The 16,600-nt window shown below is 55.0% G+C and overlaps 6 non-coding genes across 6 annotated transcripts; 5 read left to right on the forward strand and 1 right to left on the reverse strand.

Annotated features, from left to right (window-relative positions):
* The first annotated feature begins 4,594 nt into the window (after window positions 1-4,594).
* On the forward strand, window positions 4,595-4,667 carry trnaf-gaa (transfer RNA phenylalanine (anticodon GAA)). The gene has a single exon. It is a non-coding gene; the product is annotated as a tRNA-Phe (tRNA).
* Window positions 4,668-6,207: 1,540 nt separating this feature from the next.
* On the forward strand, window positions 6,208-6,280 carry trnag-ccc (transfer RNA glycine (anticodon CCC)). Its single transcript has one exon. It is a non-coding gene; the product is annotated as a tRNA-Gly (tRNA).
* Window positions 6,281-6,900: 620 nt separating this feature from the next.
* On the reverse strand, window positions 6,901-6,972 carry trnad-guc (transfer RNA aspartic acid (anticodon GUC)). Its single transcript has one exon. It is a non-coding gene; the product is annotated as a tRNA-Asp (tRNA).
* Window positions 6,973-9,598: 2,626 nt separating this feature from the next.
* Window positions 9,599-9,671, forward strand: trnag-ccc (transfer RNA glycine (anticodon CCC)). Its single transcript has one exon. It is a non-coding gene; the product is annotated as a tRNA-Gly (tRNA).
* A 3,318-nt stretch (window positions 9,672-12,989) lies between these two features.
* On the forward strand, window positions 12,990-13,062 carry trnag-ccc (transfer RNA glycine (anticodon CCC)). Its single transcript has one exon. It is a non-coding gene; the product is annotated as a tRNA-Gly (tRNA).
* Window positions 13,063-16,380: 3,318 nt separating this feature from the next.
* Window positions 16,381-16,453, forward strand: trnag-ccc (transfer RNA glycine (anticodon CCC)). Its single transcript has one exon. It is a non-coding gene; the product is annotated as a tRNA-Gly (tRNA).
* The last annotated feature ends 147 nt before the right edge of the window (window positions 16,454-16,600 follow it).

Below are 16,600 nucleotides of genomic sequence, written 5' to 3' on the forward strand. Positions count from 1 at the left end.
CGTGTGCCGTGCGGAGGCTCTGAAAGCGAGAGCAATGAAAAGGTGCACGACGCTGTGAAAGAAAACAGAGAAGTGAAAGGCAGTCCTTTCTCTAAGGAGGTAAAAGAAAAGCTTTCGACTCCCCGTCGGGGAATCGAACCCCGGTCTCCCGCGTGACAGGCGGGGAGACTTGCCACTATACTAACGAGGAAGACATCACACCCTTCGATCCCCGGCATCGTGTCCCGACCCAGCGTGCTGGAAGGCGACGCGTGCTGTGATTCCTTTACGGAGCAGAAATGACAACCGAGGAGCCGAGAGATCATTTCAGCATTTCGCGTCTGAACGGAAAACACAAACGACCAACTCGGAATGACTTGCTTTTGACGCTTTTCAAAGCGTTCTTTGTGCACGACGACTGCGCCGCCTAGCAGATACAAATGGGTTGTACAACTCTGAACTAGCAAATGGAAGAGGGCTAAGCCCCCTCTCTTTTAGCCCAGGTTCGATCTGTCTCCCAGAATCACCAGGGCGCACGCACACACACACACCCGTGCCGTTGAAGTGCTCTGTTTCATTTCTAAGGGCAACTCAACATTCACTCCTACCCCGAGAACAGAAAAGACAGCGTCCGCAGCAACAACAGCTCAGGTCTCTGCACAGGAACTAAGCTGCCCCCATCTCCTCTGCTCTGCGGCTCCTGCGGAGTGGAGTCCTGCCTGGAGCCGTGTTTGCAGGCGGCGGCTCCCCGCGCTCTGTCTGTGCGTCGTGTCCAAGAGCTCCTGGGAGGAAGAGAGAGCCCTCCCACTCGGGGGCTTTTCCACGGTCTGTGTGAGGAGGGGCGGGTGTGTCCAGTAGCTTATCGAGCGGAAGCCTGGGGCGGCGGAGAGCTGTGATCGTGCAGACCTTGAGGTGTCACCTCTTTGTCTGCTTTCCCGCCCCCCCTCCGCCCAAGCTCTGCTCCAGAGTAGCCCGGCAACCCCTCACACCTGCACGTGTCACAACCTAAGGTGTGGTCATGAGACACCCATGGGGTGCTGTTCTGTTCTTGCTAATTGTTTCCTGCCCGTCGCAGGCAGGAGTCCATGCGAGGAAGATGCGCTGGACAGAGCTCAGAGGGCGCAGCTGGGTGGCTTTCCTTCTGAGTGACGTTCCTGCAACACTCTCCCACTCCTCTTGGTGCGCTCATGCCGCTGGAGCAGGTGGCTGTGGGCTCTGTGCACTGCCGAAATAGCTCAGTTGGGAGAGCGTTAGACTGAAGATCTAAAGGTCCCTGGTTCGATCCCGCGTTTCGGCATTTTGTTTCATCGCGCCCTTTGTTCCTCTCTCCAGCGCCCCCTGCCTAAAGTGACGCTTCCCTTTCTCAGCCCGAAACGCAAGCGAGACACCAGCAGCGGTCCCTGCAGGTTTCCGTAGTGTAGCGGCTATCACGTTCGCCTAACACGCGAAAGGTCCCCGGTTCGAGACCGGGCGGAAACAGCCTCTTGTTGCACGCTCCTGTACTTCACAGAGGTCTTGAGCGACCGGTCATTTGTTCCCAATGTATTTCCGGTGCCTTCATGCACTCTTGTACCAAACGCACGTTCCTTCTGTACGCGGAGCCGATCATTTGCAATTGGGCTGTGCCGACAGACCAGGACGAGCTCTGTCGGCTCAAAAGCAGCGCAGGACCTGCAAGAACAACAGAAAGATTAGCATCCAGTGAGCCCAAGATCTCATCAAGAATCGGCTCCAGCAACAGGGCTGGGCGCATTGTTCCATTCTCCGACCACTCTCGGTGTAAACAAGTCCCTCCTGGTCTCTGCTTGAAATGCACTTTCCTGCGTTTGCTTTGGTGTAACTGGCTTCCCCTGCATGGGCGAATGTGAAGAAGATCCTTAGTAAGTCGTTGAAGAAAACCGAGAAGAGGTCGGAGTGGCCTCTGTCGTTCATCAACGATCCAGTCAGGCAGTACTCCTCTGTAAAGCGCCGTTCGTTCACATCGATTGGCTTTTTTTTGCCTTCATTCGCGCAAGTAGTAAAAGCAGACGCCCCTATTCTGCCGTGACCCGGATTCGAACCGGGGTTGTTGCGGCCACAACGCAAAGTACTGACCACTATACGATCACGGCGAGTTACCGATACACACATGGTAGGGCGGAAAAGGCTGTGCTCTCTTCGTGTGACCTAATTCGGAAAAGTCCTGACGTTGCATTTCAACTGAGCCCCAGTATACATCGACCCTTCGACACTCTGAGTGACAACTCTCTTGCGTGTTTTCTCATATTTATGTAGTTTGCTTGCATGATGCCCGGAAGAGCGGGGTTGTGTGCTCCCATATGGTCTAGCGGTTAGGATTCCTGGTTTTCACCCAGGCGGCCCGGGTTTGACTCCCGGTATGGGAACGTGTCAGTTTTGCCTCCTGCTTTCCAAAAGATCAGCACCGTGTACGAAGGAGCCGCATTAAAACCACTCGAACGTGCAAAACGCGCGAGAAGAGGGGGCGCTTGTTTCCAACCGAAGACTTCTCGCGTGTGAGACGAGCTGATCATCGCTGCAGGAGGTGGGAGGGTTACTCTGGTAGACAGGGCTGACCTTCGGCAATAGGATTTATACTCTCCAAGATGATATTTGCACTTTCTGGAGAGGCGATTTTCTCCACTTCAGTAGCCCGATTTCGTCGATTGCGTGGAGAGGGCTGTAGAATGTGGCGCCGCTTTTCCTGCTCCGTCCATGACAGGCGTGCTGGTCTCTGGAGAGAGAGCACGGTCCATCAGCGCACTCCAATAAAGGCACTGGAAGCAGCTGAATCGCATTGGCGAAGCTCAGCACTGGGCCGCTGGGAAGGGTTTGCTACCGTTTCCGTAGTGTAGTGGTTATCACGTTTGCCTCCCACGCGAAAAGTCCCTGGTTCGAAACTGAGCGGAAACAGACCGGCATCTTTTGTCGCCACGCACAAAAGGGGATTGGGGATTCGCCTAGCGCTGTGATCGCACAGACCCACTCACCTCTTAGTGTGGCGGGATCTGCACAGTGCATGTCGCAGCGCATCCTGCTTTCACTCCAATGCGCGTCCTGATGTACCCCAGTCTCCCGCGTGACAGGTGGGGATAATCACCACTATACTAACGAGGAAGACATCGCTCTCTCCGACCCCCGGCATCGTGTCCCGACCCACCGTGCTGGAAGCCGACGCGTGCTGTGATTTCTTTACGGAGCAGAAATGACAACCGAGGAGCCGAGAGATCATTTCAGCATTTCGCGTCTGAACAGAAAACACAAACGACCAACTCGGAATGACTTGCCTTTGACGCTTATCAAAGCGTTCTTTGTGCATCGAACAGACCCACTCACCTCTTAGTGTGGCAGGATCTGCACACTGCATGTCGCAGCGCTTCCTGCTTTCACTTCAATGTGCTTTCTGATGTCGAGTCGTGTGCCGTGCGGAGGCTCTGAAAGCGAGAGCAATGAAAAGGTGCACGACGCTGTGAAAGAAAACAGAGAAGTGAAAGGCAGTCCTTTCTCTAAGGAGGTAAAAGAAAAGCTTTCTACTCCCCGTCGGGGAATCGAACCCCGCTCTCCCGCGTGACAGGCGGGGATACTTGCCACTATACTAACGAGGAAGACATCACACACTTCGATCCCCGGTATCGTGTCCCGACCCAGCGTGCTGGAAGGCGACGCGTGCTGTGATTCCTTTACGGAGCAGAAATGACAACCGAGGAGCCGAGAGATCATTTCAGCATTTCGCGTCTGAACGGAAAACACAAACGACCAACTCGGAATGACTTGCTTTTGACGCTTTTCAAAGCGTTCTTTGTGCACGACGACTGCGCCGCCTAGCAGATACAAATGGGTTGTACAACTCTGAACTAGCAAATGGAAGTGGGCTAAGCCCCCTCTCTTTTAGCCCAGGTTCGATCTGTCTCCCAGAATCACCAGGGCGCACGCACACACACACACCCGTGCCGTTGAAGTGCTCTGCTTCATTTCTAAGGGCAACTCAACATTCACTCCTACCCCGAGAACAGAAAAGACAGCGTCCGCAGCAACAACAGCTCAGGTCTCTGCACAGGAACTAAGCTGCCCCCATCTCCTCTGCTCTGCGGCTCCTGCGGAGTGGAGTCCTGTCTGGAGCCGTGTTTGCAGGCGGCGGCTCCCCGCGCTCTGTCTGTGCGTCGTGTCCAAGAGCTCCTGGGAGGAAGAGAGAGCCCTCCCACTCGGGGGCTTTTCCACGGTCTGTGTGAGGAGGGGCGGGTGTGTCCAGTAGCTTATCGAGCGGAAGCCTGGGGCGGCGGAGAGCTGTGATCGTGCAGACCTTGAGGTGTCACCTCTTTGTCTGCTTTCCCGCCCCCCCTCCGCCCAAGCTCTGCTCCAGAGTAGCCCGGCAACCCCTCACACCTGCACGTGTCACAACCTAAGGTGTGGTCATGAGACACCCATGGGGTGCTGTTCTGTTCTTGCTAATTGTTTCCTGCCCGTCGCAGGCAGGAGTCCATGCGAGGAAGATGCGCTGGACAGAGCTCAGAGGGCGCAGCTGGGTGGCTTTCCTTCTGAGTGACGTTCCTGCAACACTCTCCCGCTCCTCTTGGTGCGCTCATGCCGCTGGAGCAGGTGGCTGTGGGCTCTGTGCACTGCCGAAATAGCTCAGTTGGGAGAGCGTTAGACTGAAGATCTAAAGGTCCCTGGTTCGATCCCGGGTTTCGGCATTTTGTTTCATCGCGCCCTTTGTTCCTCTCTCCAGCGCCCCCTGCCTAAAGTGACGCTTCCCTTTCTCAGCCCGAAACGCAAGCGAGACACCAGCAGCGGTCCCTGCAGGTTTCCGTAGTGTAGCGGCTATCACGTTCGCCTAACACGCGAAAGGTCCCCGGTTCGAGACCGGGCGGAAACAGCCTCTTGTTGCACGCTCCTGTACTTCACAGAGGTCTTGAGCGACCGGTCATTTGTTCCCAATGTATTTCCGGTGCCTTCATGCACTCTTGTACCAAACGCACGTTCCTTCTGTACGCGGAGCCGATCATTTGCAATTGGGCTGTGCCGACAGACCAGGACGAGCTCTGTCGGCTCAAAAGCAGCGCAGGACCTGCAAGAACAACAGAAAGATTAGCATCCAGTGAGCCCAAGATCTCATCAAGAATCGGCTCCAGCAACAGGGCTGGGCGCATTGTTCCATTCTCCGACCACTCTCGGTGTAAACAAGTCCCTCCTGGTCTCTGCTTGAAATGCACTTTCCTGCGTTTGCTTTGGTGTAACTGGCTTCCCCTGCATGGGCGAATGTGAAGAAGATCCTTAGTAAGTCGTTGAAGAAAACCGAGAAGAGGTCGGAGTGGCCTCTGTCGTTCATCAACGATCCAGTCAGGCAGTACTCCTCTGTAAAGCGCCGTTCGTTCACATCGATTGGCTTTTTTTTGCCTTCATTCGCGCAAGTAGTAAAAGCAGACGCCCCTATTCTGCCGTGACCCGGATTCGAACCGGGGTTGTTGCGGCCACAACGCAAAGTACTGACCACTATACGATCACGGCGAGTTACCGATACACACATGGTAGGGCGGAAAAGGCTGTGCTCTCTTCGTGTGACCTAATTCGGAAAAGTCCTGACGTTGCATTTCAACTGAGCCCCAGTATACATCGACCCTTCGACACTCTGAGTGACAACTCTCTTGCGTGTTTTCTCATATTTATGTAGTTTGCTTGCATGATGCCCGGAACAGCGGGGTTGTGTGCTCCCATATGGTCTAGCGGTTAGGATTCCTGGTTTTCACCCAGGCGGCCCGGGTTTGACTCCCGGTATGGGAACGTGTCAGTTTTGCCTCCTGCTTTCCAAAAGATCAGCACCGTGTACGAAGGAGCCGCATTAAAACCACTCGAACGTGCAAAACGCGCGAGAAGAGGGGGCGCTTGTTTCCAACCGAAGACTTCTCGCGTGTGAGACGAGCTGATCATCGCTGCAGGAGGTGGGAGGGTTACTCTGGTAGACAGGGCTGACCTTCGGCAATAGGATTTATACTCTCCAAGATGATATTTGCACTTTCTGGAGAGGCGATTTTCTCCACTTCAGTAGCCCGATTTCGTCGATTGCGTGGAGAGGGCTGTAGAATGTGGCGCCGCTTTTCCTGCTCCGTCCATGACAGGCGTGCTGGTCTCTGGAGAGAGAGCACGGTCCATCAGCGCACTCCAATAAAGGCACTGGAAGCAGCTGAATCGCATTGGCGAAGCTCAGCACTGGGCCGCTGGGAAGGGTTTGCTACCGTTTCCGTAGTGTAGTGGTTATCACGTTTGCCTCCCACGCGAAAAGTCCCTGGTTCGAAACTGGGCGGAAACAGACCGGCATCTTTTGTCGCCACGCACAAAAGGGGATTGGGGATTCGCCTAGCGCTGTGATCGCACAGACCCACTCACCTCTTAGTGTGGCGGGATCTGCACAGTGCATGTCGCAGCGCATCCTGCTTTCACTCCAATGCGCGTCCTGATGTACCCCAGTCTCCCGCGTGACAGGTGGGGATAATCACCACTATACTAACGAGGAAGACATCGCTCTCTCCGACCCCCGGCATCGTGTCCCGACCCACCGTGCTGGAAGCCGACGCGTGCTGTGATTTCTTTACGGAGCAGAAATGACAACCGAGGAGCCGAGAGATCATTTCAGCATTTCGCGTCTGAACAGAAAACACAAACGACCAACTCGGAATGACTTGCCTTTGACGCTTATCAAAGCGTTCTTTGTGCATCGAACAGACCCACTCACCTCTTAGTGTGGCAGGATCTGCACACTGCATGTCGCAGCGCTTCCTGCTTTCACTTCAATGTGCTTTCTGATGTCGAGTCGTGTGCCGTGCGGAGGCTCTGAAAGCGAGAGCAATGAAAAGGTGCACGACGCTGTGAAAGAAAACAGAGAAGTGAAAGGCAGTCCTTTCTCTAAGGAGGTAAAAGAAAAGCTTTCTACTCCCCGTCGGGGAATCGAACCCCGGTCTCCCGCGTGACAGGCGGGGATACTTGCCACTATACTAACGAGGAAGACATCACACCCTTCGATCCCCGGCATCGTGTCCCGACCCAGCGTGCTGGAAGGCGACGCGTGCTGTGATTCCTTTACGGAGCAGAAATGACAACCGAGGAGCCGAGAGATCATTTCAGCATTTCGCGTCTGAACGGAAAACACAAACGACCAACTCGGAATGACTTGCTTTTGACGCTTTTCAAAGCGTTCTTTGTGCACGACGACTGCGCCGCCTAGCAGATACAAATGGGTTGTACAACTCTGAACTAGCAAATGGAAGTGGGCTAAGCCCCCTCTCTTTTAGCCCAGGTTCGATCTGTCTCCCAGAATCACCAGGGCGCACGCACACACACACACCCGTGCCGTTGAAGTGCTCTGCTTCATTTCTAAGGGCAACTCAACATTCACTCCTACCCCGAGAACAGAAAAGACAGCGTCCGCAGCAACAACAGCTCAGGTCTCTGGACAGGAACTAAGCTGCCCCCATCTCCTCTGCTCTGCGGCTCCTGCGGAGTGGAGTCCTGTCTGGAGCCGTGTTTGCAGGCGGCGGCTCCCCGCGCTCTGTCTGTGCGTCGTGTCCAAGAGCTCCTGGGAGGAAGAGAGAGCCCTCCCACTCGGGGGCTTTTCCACGGTCTGTGTGAGGAGGGGCGGGTGTGTCCAGTAGCTTATCGAGCGGAAGCCTGGGGCGGCGGAGAGCTGTGATCGTGCAGACCTTGAGGTGTCACCTCTTTGTCTGCTTTCCCGCCCCCCCTCCGCCCAAGCTCTGCTCCAGAGTAGCCCGGCAACCCCTCACACCTGCACGTGTCACAACCTAAGGTGTGGTCATGAGACACCCATGGGGTGCTGTTCTGTTCTTGCTAATTGTTTCCTGCCCGTCGCAGGCAGGAGTCCATGCGAGGAAGATGCGCTGGACAGAGCTCAGAGGGCGCAGCTGGGTGGCTTTCCTTCTGAGTGACGTTCCTGCAACACTCTCCCGCTCCTCTTGGTGCGCTCATGCCGCTGGAGCAGGTGGCTGTGGGCTCTGTGCACTGCCGAAATAGCTCAGTTGGGAGCGCGTTAGACTGAAGATCTAAAGGTCCCTGGTTCGATCGCGGGTTTCGGTATTTTGTTTCATCGCGCCCTTTGTTCCTCTCTCCAGCGCCCCCTGCCTAAAGTGACGCTTCCCTTTCTCAGCCCGAAACGCAAGCGAGACACCAGCAGCGGTCCCTGCAGGTTTCCGTAGTGTAGCGGCTATCACGTTCGCCTAACACGCGAAAGGTCCCCGGTTCGAGACCGGGCGGAAACAGCCTCTTGTTGCACGCTCCTGTACTTCACAGAGGTCTTGAGCGACCGGTCATTTGTTCCCAATGTATTTCTGGTGCCTTCATGCACTCTTGTACCAAACGCACGTTCTTTCTGTACGCGGAGCCGATCATTTGCAATTGGGCTGTGCCGACAGACCAGGACGAGCTCTGTCGGCTCAAAAGCAGCGCAGGACCTGCAAGAACAACAGAAAGATTAGTATCCAGTGAGCCCAAGATCTCATCAAGAATCGGCTCCAGCAACAGGGCTGGGCGCATTGTTCCATTCTCCGACCACTCTCGGTGTAAACAAGTCTCTCCTGGTCTCTGCTTGAAATGCACTTTCCTGCGTTTGCTTTCGTGTAACTGGCTTCCCCTGCATGGGCGAATGTGAAGAAGATCCTTAGTAAGTCGTTGAAGAAAACCGAGAAGAGGTCGGAGTGGCCTCTGTCGTTCATCAACGATCCAGTCAGGCAGTACTCCTCTGTAAAGCGCCGTTCGTTCACATCGATTGGCTTTCTTTTGCCTTCATTCGCGCAAGTAGTAAAAGTAGACGCCCCTATTCTGCCGTGACCCGGATTCGAACCGGGGTTGTTGCGGCCACAACGCAAAGTACTGACCACTATACGATCACGGCGAGTTACCGATACACACATGGTAGGGCGGAAAAGGCTGTGCTCTCTTCGTGTGACCTAATTCGGAAAAGTCCTGACGTTGCATTTCAACTGAGCCCCAGTATACATCGACCCTTCGACACTCTGAGTGACAACTCTCTTGCGTGTTTTCTCATATTTATGTAGTTTGCTTGCATGATGCCCGGAACAGCGGGGTTGTGTGCTCCCATATGGTCTAGCGGTTAGGATTCCTGGTTTTCACCCAGGCGGCCCGGGTTTGACTCCCGGTATGGGAACGTGTCAGTTTTGCCTCCTGCTTTCCAAAAGATCAGCACCGTGTACGAAGGAGCCGCATTAAAACCACTCGAACGTGCAAAACGCGCGAGAAGAGGGGGCGCTTGTTTCCAACCGAAGACTTCTCGCGTGTGAGACGAGCTGATCATCGCTGCAGGAGGTGGGAGGGTTACTCTGGTAGACAGGGCTGACCTTCGGCAATAGGATTTATACTCTCCAAGATGATATTTGCACTTTCTGGAGAGGCGATTTTCTCCACTTCAGTAGCCCGATTTCGTCGATTGCGTGGAGAGGGCTGTAGAATGTGGCGCCGCTTTTCCTGCTCCGTCCATGACAGGCGTGCTGGTCTCTGGAGAGAGAGCACGGTCCATCAGCGCACTCCAATAAAGGCACTGGAAGCAGCTGAATCGCATTGGCGAAGCTCAGCACTGGGCCGCTGGGAAGGGTTTGCTACCGTTTCCGTAGTGTAGTGGTTATCACGTTTGCCTCCCACGCGAAAAGTCCCTGGTTCGAAACTGGGCGGAAACAGACCGGCTTCTTTTGTCGCCACGCACAAAAGGGGATTGGGGATTCGCCTAGCGCTGTGATCGCACAGACCCACTCACCTCTTAGTGTGGCGGGATCTGCACAGTGCATGTCGCAGCGCATCCTGCTTTCACTCCAATGCGCGTCCTGATGTACCCCAGTCTCCCGCGTGACAGGTGGGGATAATCACCACTATACTAACGAGGAAGACATCACACCCTTCGACCCCCGGCATCGTGTCCCGACCCACCGTGCTGGAAGCCGACGCGTGCTGTGATTCCTTTACGGAGCAGAAATGACAACCGAGGAGCCGAGAGATCATTTCAGCATTTCGCGTCTGAACAGAAAACACAAACGACCAACTCGGAATGACTTGCCTTTGACGCTTATCAAAGCGTTCTTTGTGCATCGAACAGACCCACTCACCTCTTAGTGTGGCGGGATCTGCACAGTGCATGTCGCAGCGCTTCCTGCTTTCACTTCAATGTGCTTTCTGATGTCGAGTCGTGTGCCGTGCGGAGGCTCTGAAAGCGAGAGCAATGAAAAGGTGCACGACGCTGTGAAAGAAAACAGAGAAGTGAAAGGCAGTCCTTTCTCTAAGGAGGTAAAAGAAAAGCTTTCGACTCCCCGTCGGGGAATCGAACCCCGCTCTCCCGCGTGACAGGCGGGGAGACTTGCCACTATACTAACGAGGAAGACATCACACCCTTCGATCCCCGGCATCGTGTCCCGACCCAGCGTGCTGGAAGGCGACGCGTGCTGTGATTCCTTTACGGAGCAGAAATGACAACCGAGGAGCCGAGAGATCATTTCAGCATTTCGCGTCTGAACGGAAAACACAAACGACCAACTCGGAATGACTTGCTTTTGACGCTTTTCAAAGCGTTCTTTGTGCACGACGACTGCGCCGCCTAGCAGATACAAATGGGTTGTACAACTCTGAACTAGCAAATGGAAGAGGGCTAAGCCCCCTCTCTTTTAGCCCAGGTTCGATCTGTCTCCCAGAATCACCAGGGCGCACGCACACACACACACCCGTGCCGTTGAAGTGCTCTGTTTCATTTCTAAGGGCAACTCAACATTCACTCCTACCCCGAGAACAGAAAAGACAGCGTCCGCAGCAACAACAGCTCAGGTCTCTGCACAGGAACTAAGCTGCCCCCATCTCCTCTGCTCTGCGGCTCCTGCGGAGTGGAGTCCTGCCTGGAGCCGTGTTTGCAGGCGGCGGCTCCCCGCGCTCTGTCTGTGCGTCGTGTCCAAGAGCTCCTGGGAGGAAGAGAGAGCCCTCCCACTCGGGGGCTTTTCCACGGTCTGTGTGAGGAGGGGCGGGTGTGTCCAGTAGCTTATCGAGCGGAAGCCTGGGGCGGCGGAGAGCTGTGATCGTGCAGACCTTGAGGTGTCACCTCTTTGTCTGCTTTCCCGCCCCCCCTCCGCCCAAGCTCTGCTCCAGAGTAGCCCGGCAACCCCTCACACCTGCACGTGTCACAACCTAAGGTGTGGTCATGAGACACCCATGGGGTGCTGTTCTGTTCTTGCTAATTGTTTCCTGCCCGTCGCAGGCAGGAGTCCATGCGAGGAAGATGCGCTGGACAGAGCTCAGAGGGCGCAGCTGGGTGGCTTTCCTTCTGAGTGACGTTCCTGCAACACTCTCCCGCTCCTCTTGGTGCGCTCATGCCGCTGGAGCAGGTGGCTGTGGGCTCTGTGCACTGCCGAAATAGCTCAGTTGGGAGAGCGTTAGACTGAAGATCTAAAGGTCCCTGGTTCGATCCCGCGTTTCGGCATTTTGTTTCATCGCGCCCTTTGTTCCTCTCTCCAGCGCCCCCTGCCTAAAGTGACGCTTCCCTTTCTCAGCCCGAAACGCAAGCGAGACACCAGCAGCGGTCCCTGCAGGTTTCCGTAGTGTAGCGGCTATCACGTTCGCCTAACACGCGAAAGGTCCCCGGTTCGAGACCGGGCGGAAACAGCCTCTTGTTGCACGCTCCTGTACTTCACAGAGGTCTTGAGCGACCGGTCATTTGTTCCCAATGTATTTCCGGTGCCTTCATGCACTCTTGTACCAAACGCACGTTCCTTCTGTACGCGGAGCCGATCATTTGCAATTGGGCTGTGCCGACAGACCAGGACGAGCTCTGTCGGCTCAAAAGCAGCGCAGGACCTGCAAGAACAACAGAAAGATTAGCATCCAGTGAGCCCAAGATCTCATCAAGAATCGGCTCCAGCAACAGGGCTGGGCGCATTGTTCCATTCTCCGACCACTCTCGGTGTAAACAAGTCCCTCCTGGTCTCTGCTTGAAATGCACTTTCCTGCGTTTGCTTTGGTGTAACTGGCTTCCCCTGCATGGGCGAATGTGAAGAAGATCCTTAGTAAGTCGTTGAAGAAAACCGAGAAGAGGTCGGAGTGGCCTCTGTCGTTCATCAACGATCCAGTCAGGCAGTACTCCTCTGTAAAGCGCCGTTCGTTCACATCGATTGGCTTTCTTTTGCCTTCATTCGCGCAAGTAGTAAAAGTAGACGCCCCTATTCTGCCGTGACCCGGATTCGAACCGGGGTTGTTGCGGCCACAACGCAAAGTACTGACCACTATACGATCACGGCGAGTTACCGATACACACATGGTAGGGCGGAAAAGGCTGTGCTCTCTTCGTGTGACCTAATTCGGAAAAGTCCTGACGTTGCATTTCAACTGAGCCCCAGTATACATCGACCCTTCGACACTCTGAGTGACAACTCTCTTGCGTGTTTTCTCATATTTATGTAGTTTGCTTGCATGATGCCCGGAACAGCGGGGTTGTGTGCTCCCATATGGTCTAGCGGTTAGGATTCCTGGTTTTCACCCAGGCGGCCCGGGTTTGACTCCCGGTATGGGAACGTGTCAGTTTTGCCTCCTGCTTTCCAAAAGATCAGCACCGTGTACGAAGGAGCCGCATTAAAACCACTCGAACGTGCAAAACGCGCGAGAAGAGGGGGCGCTTGTTTCCAACCGAAGACTTCTCGCGTGTGAGACGAGCTGATCATCGCTGCAGGAGGTGGGAGGGTTACTCTGGTAGACAGGGCTGACCTTCGGCAATAGGATTTATACTCTCCAAGATGATATTTGCACTTTCTGGAGAGGCGATTTTCTCCACTTCAGTAGCCCGATTTCGTCGATTGCGTGGAGAGGGCTGTAGAATGTGGCGCCGCTTTTCCTGCTCCGTCCATGACAGGCGTGCTGGTCTCTGGAGAGAGAGCACGGTCCATCAGCGCACTCCAATAAAGGCACTGGAAGCAGCTGAATCGCATTGGCGAAGCTCAGCACTGGGCCGCTGGGAAGGGTTTTCTACCGTTTCCGTAGTGTAGTGGTTATCACGTTTGCCTCCCACGCGAAAAGTCCCTGGTTCGAAACTGGGCGGAAACAGACCGGCTTCTTTTGTCGCCACGCACAAAAGGGGATTGGGGATTCGCCTAGCGCTGTGATCGCACAGACCCACTCACCTCTTAGTGTGGCGGGATCTGCACAGTGCATGTCGCAGCGCATCCTGCTTTCACTCCAATGCGCGTCCTGATGTACCCCAGTCTCCCGCGTGACAGGTGGGGATAATCACCACTATACTAACGAGGAAGACATCACACCCTTCGACCCCCGGCATCGTGTCCCGACCCACCGTGCTGGAAGCCGACGCGTGCTGTGATTCCTTTACGGAGCAGAAATGACAACCGAGGAGCCGAGAGATCATTTCAGCATTTCGCGTCTGAACAGAAAACACAAACGACCAACTCGGAATGACTTGCCTTTGACGCTTATCAAAGCGTTCTTTGTGCATCGAACAGACCCACTCACCTCTTAGTGTGGCGGGATCTGCACAGTGCATGTCGCAGCGCTTCCTGCTTTCACTTCAATGTGCTTTCTGATGTCGAGTCGTGTGCCGTGCGGAGGCTCTGAAAGCGAGAGCAATGAAAAGGTGCACGACGCTGTGAAAGAAAACAGAGAAGTGAAAGGCAGTCCTTTCTCTAAGGAGGTAAAAGAAAAGCTTTCGACTCCCCGTCGGGGAATCGAACCCCGGTCTCCCGCGTGACAGGCGGGGAGACTTGCCACTATACTAACGAGGAAGACATCACACCCTTCGATCCCCGGCATCGTGTCCCGACCCAGCGTGCTGGAAGGCGACGCGTGCTGTGATTCCTTTACGGAGCAGAAATGACAACCGAGGAGCCGAGAGATCATTTCAGCATTTCGCGTCTGAACGGAAAACACAAACGACCAACTCGGAATGACTTGCTTTTGACGCTTTTCAAAGCGTTCTTTGTGCACGACGACTGCGCCGCCTAGCAGATACAAATGGGTTGTACAACTCTGAACTAGCAAATGGAAGAGGGCTAAGCCCCCTCTCTTTTAGCCCAGGTTCGATCTGTCTCCCAGAATCACCAGGGCGCACGCACACACACACACCCGTGCCGTTGAAGTGCTCTGTTTCATTTCTAAGGGCAACTCAACATTCACTCCTACCCCGAGAACAGAAAAGACAGCGTCCGCAGCAACAACAGCTCAGGTCTCTGCACAGGAACTAAGCTGCCCCCATCTCCTCTGCTCTGCGGCTCCTGCGGAGTGGAGTCCTGCCTGGAGCCGTGTTTGCAGGCGGCGGCTCCCCGCGCTCTGTCTGTGCGTCGTGTCCAAGAGCTCCTGGGAGGAAGAGAGAGCCCTCCCACTCGGGGGCTTTTCCACGGTCTGTGTGAGGAGGGGCGGGTGTGTCCAGTAGCTTATCGAGCGGAAGCCTGGGGCGGCGGAGAGCTGTGATCGTGCAGACCTTGAGGTGTCACCTCTTTGTCTGCTTTCCCGCCCCCCCTCCGCCCAAGCTCTGCTCCAGAGTAGCCCGGCAACCCCTCACACCTGCACGTGTCACAATCTAAGGTGTGGTCATGAGACACCCATGGGGTGCTGTTCTGTTCTTGCTAATTGTTTCCTGCCCGTCGCAGGCAGGAGTCCATGCGAGGAAGATGCGCTGGACAGAGCTCAGAGGGCGCAGCTGGGTGGCTTTCCTTCTGAGTGACGTTCCTGCAACACTCTCCCGCTCCTCTTGGTGCGCTCATGCCGCTGGAGCAGGTGGCTGTGGGCTCTGTGCACTGCCGAAATAGCTCAGTTGGGAGAGCGTTAGACTGAAGATCTAAAGGTCCCTGGTTCGATCCCGCGTTTCGGCATTTTGTTTCATCGCGCCCTTTGTTCCTCTCTCCAGCGCCCCCTGCCTAAAGTGACGCTTCCCTTTCTCAGCCCGAAACGCAAGCGAGACACCAGCAGCGGTCCCTGCAGGTTTCCGTAGTGTAGCGGCTATCACGTTCGCCTAACACGCGAAAGGTCCCCGGTTCGAGACCGGGCGGAAACAGCCTCTTGTTGCACGCTCCTGTACTTCACAGAGGTCTTGAGCGACCGGTCATTTGTTCCCAATGTATTTCCGGTGCCTTCATGCACTCTTGTACCAAACGCACGTTCCTTCTGTACGCGGAGCCGATCATTTGCAATTGGGCTGTGCCGACAGACCAGGACGAGCTCTGTCGGCTCAAAAGCAGCGCAGGACCTGCAAGAACAACAGAAAGATTAGCATCCAGTGAGCCCAAGATCTCATCAAGAATCGGCTCCAGCAACAGGGCTGGGCGCATTGTTCCATTCTCCGACCACTCTCGGTGTAAACAAGTCCCTCCTGGTCTCTGCTTGAAATGCACTTTCCTGCGTTTGCTTTGGTGTAACTGGCTTCCCCTGCATGGGCGAATGTGAAGAAGATCCTTAGTAAGTCGTTGAAGAAAACCGAGAAGAGGTCGGAGTGGCCTCTGTCGTTCATCAACGATCCAGTCAGGCAGTACTCCTCTGTAAAGCGCCGTTCGTTCACATCGATTGGCTTTTTTTTGCCTTCATTCGCGCAAGTAGTAAAAGCAGACGCCCCTATTCTGCCGTGACCCGGATTCGAACCGGGGTTGTTGCGGCCACAACGCAAAGTACTGACCACTATACGATCACGGCGAGTTACCGATACACACATGGTAGGGCGGAAAAGGCTGTGCTCTCTTCGTGTGACCTAATTCGGAAAAGTCCTGACGTTGCATTTCAACTGAGCCCCAGTATACATCGACCCTTCGACACTCTGAGTGACAACTCTCTTGCGTGTTTTCTCATATTTATGTAGTTTGCTTGCATGATGCCCGGAAGAGCGGGGTTGTGTGCTCCCATATGGTCTAGCGGTTAGGATTCCTGGTTTTCACCCAGGCGGCCCGGGTTTGACTCCCGGTATGGGAACGTGTCAGTTTTGCCTCCTGCTTTCCAAAAGATCAGCACCGTGTACGAAGGAGCCGCATTAAAACCACTCGAACGTGCAAAACGCGCGAGAAGAGGGGGCGCTTGTTTCCAACCGAAGACTTCTCGCGTGTGAGACGAGCTGATCATCGCTGCAGGAGGTGGGAGGGTTACTCTGGTAGACAGAGCTGACCTTCGGCAATAGGATTTATACTCTCCAAGATGATATTTGCACTTTCTGGAGAGGCGATTTTCTCCACTTCAGTAGCCCGATTTCGTCGATTGCGTGGAGAGGGCTGTAGAATGTGGCGCCGCTTTTCCTGCTCCGTCCATGACAGGCGTGCTGGTCTCTGGAGAGAGAGCACGGTCCATCAGCGCACTCCAATAAAGGCACTGGAAGCAGCTGAATCGCATTGGCGAAGCTCAGCACTGGGCCGCTGGGAAGGGTTTGCTACCGTTTCCGTAGTGTAGTGGTTATCACGTTTGCCTCCCACGCGAAAAGTCCCTGGTTCGAAACTGGGCGGAAACAGACCGGCATCTTTTGTCGCCACGCACAAAAGGGGATTGGGGATTCGCCTAGCGCTGTGATCGCACAGACCCACTCACCTCTTAGTGTGGCGGGATCTGCACAGTGCATGTCGCAGCGCATCCTGCTTTCACTCCAATGCGCGTCCTG

Source organism: Atractosteus spatula (genome assembly GCF_055471065.1).
Source record: "Atractosteus spatula isolate fAtrSpa1 chromosome 10 unlocalized genomic scaffold, fAtrSpa1.hap1 SUPER_10_unloc_11, whole genome shotgun sequence".
Taxonomy (NCBI): Eukaryota; Metazoa; Chordata; class Actinopteri; order Semionotiformes; family Lepisosteidae; genus Atractosteus; species Atractosteus spatula.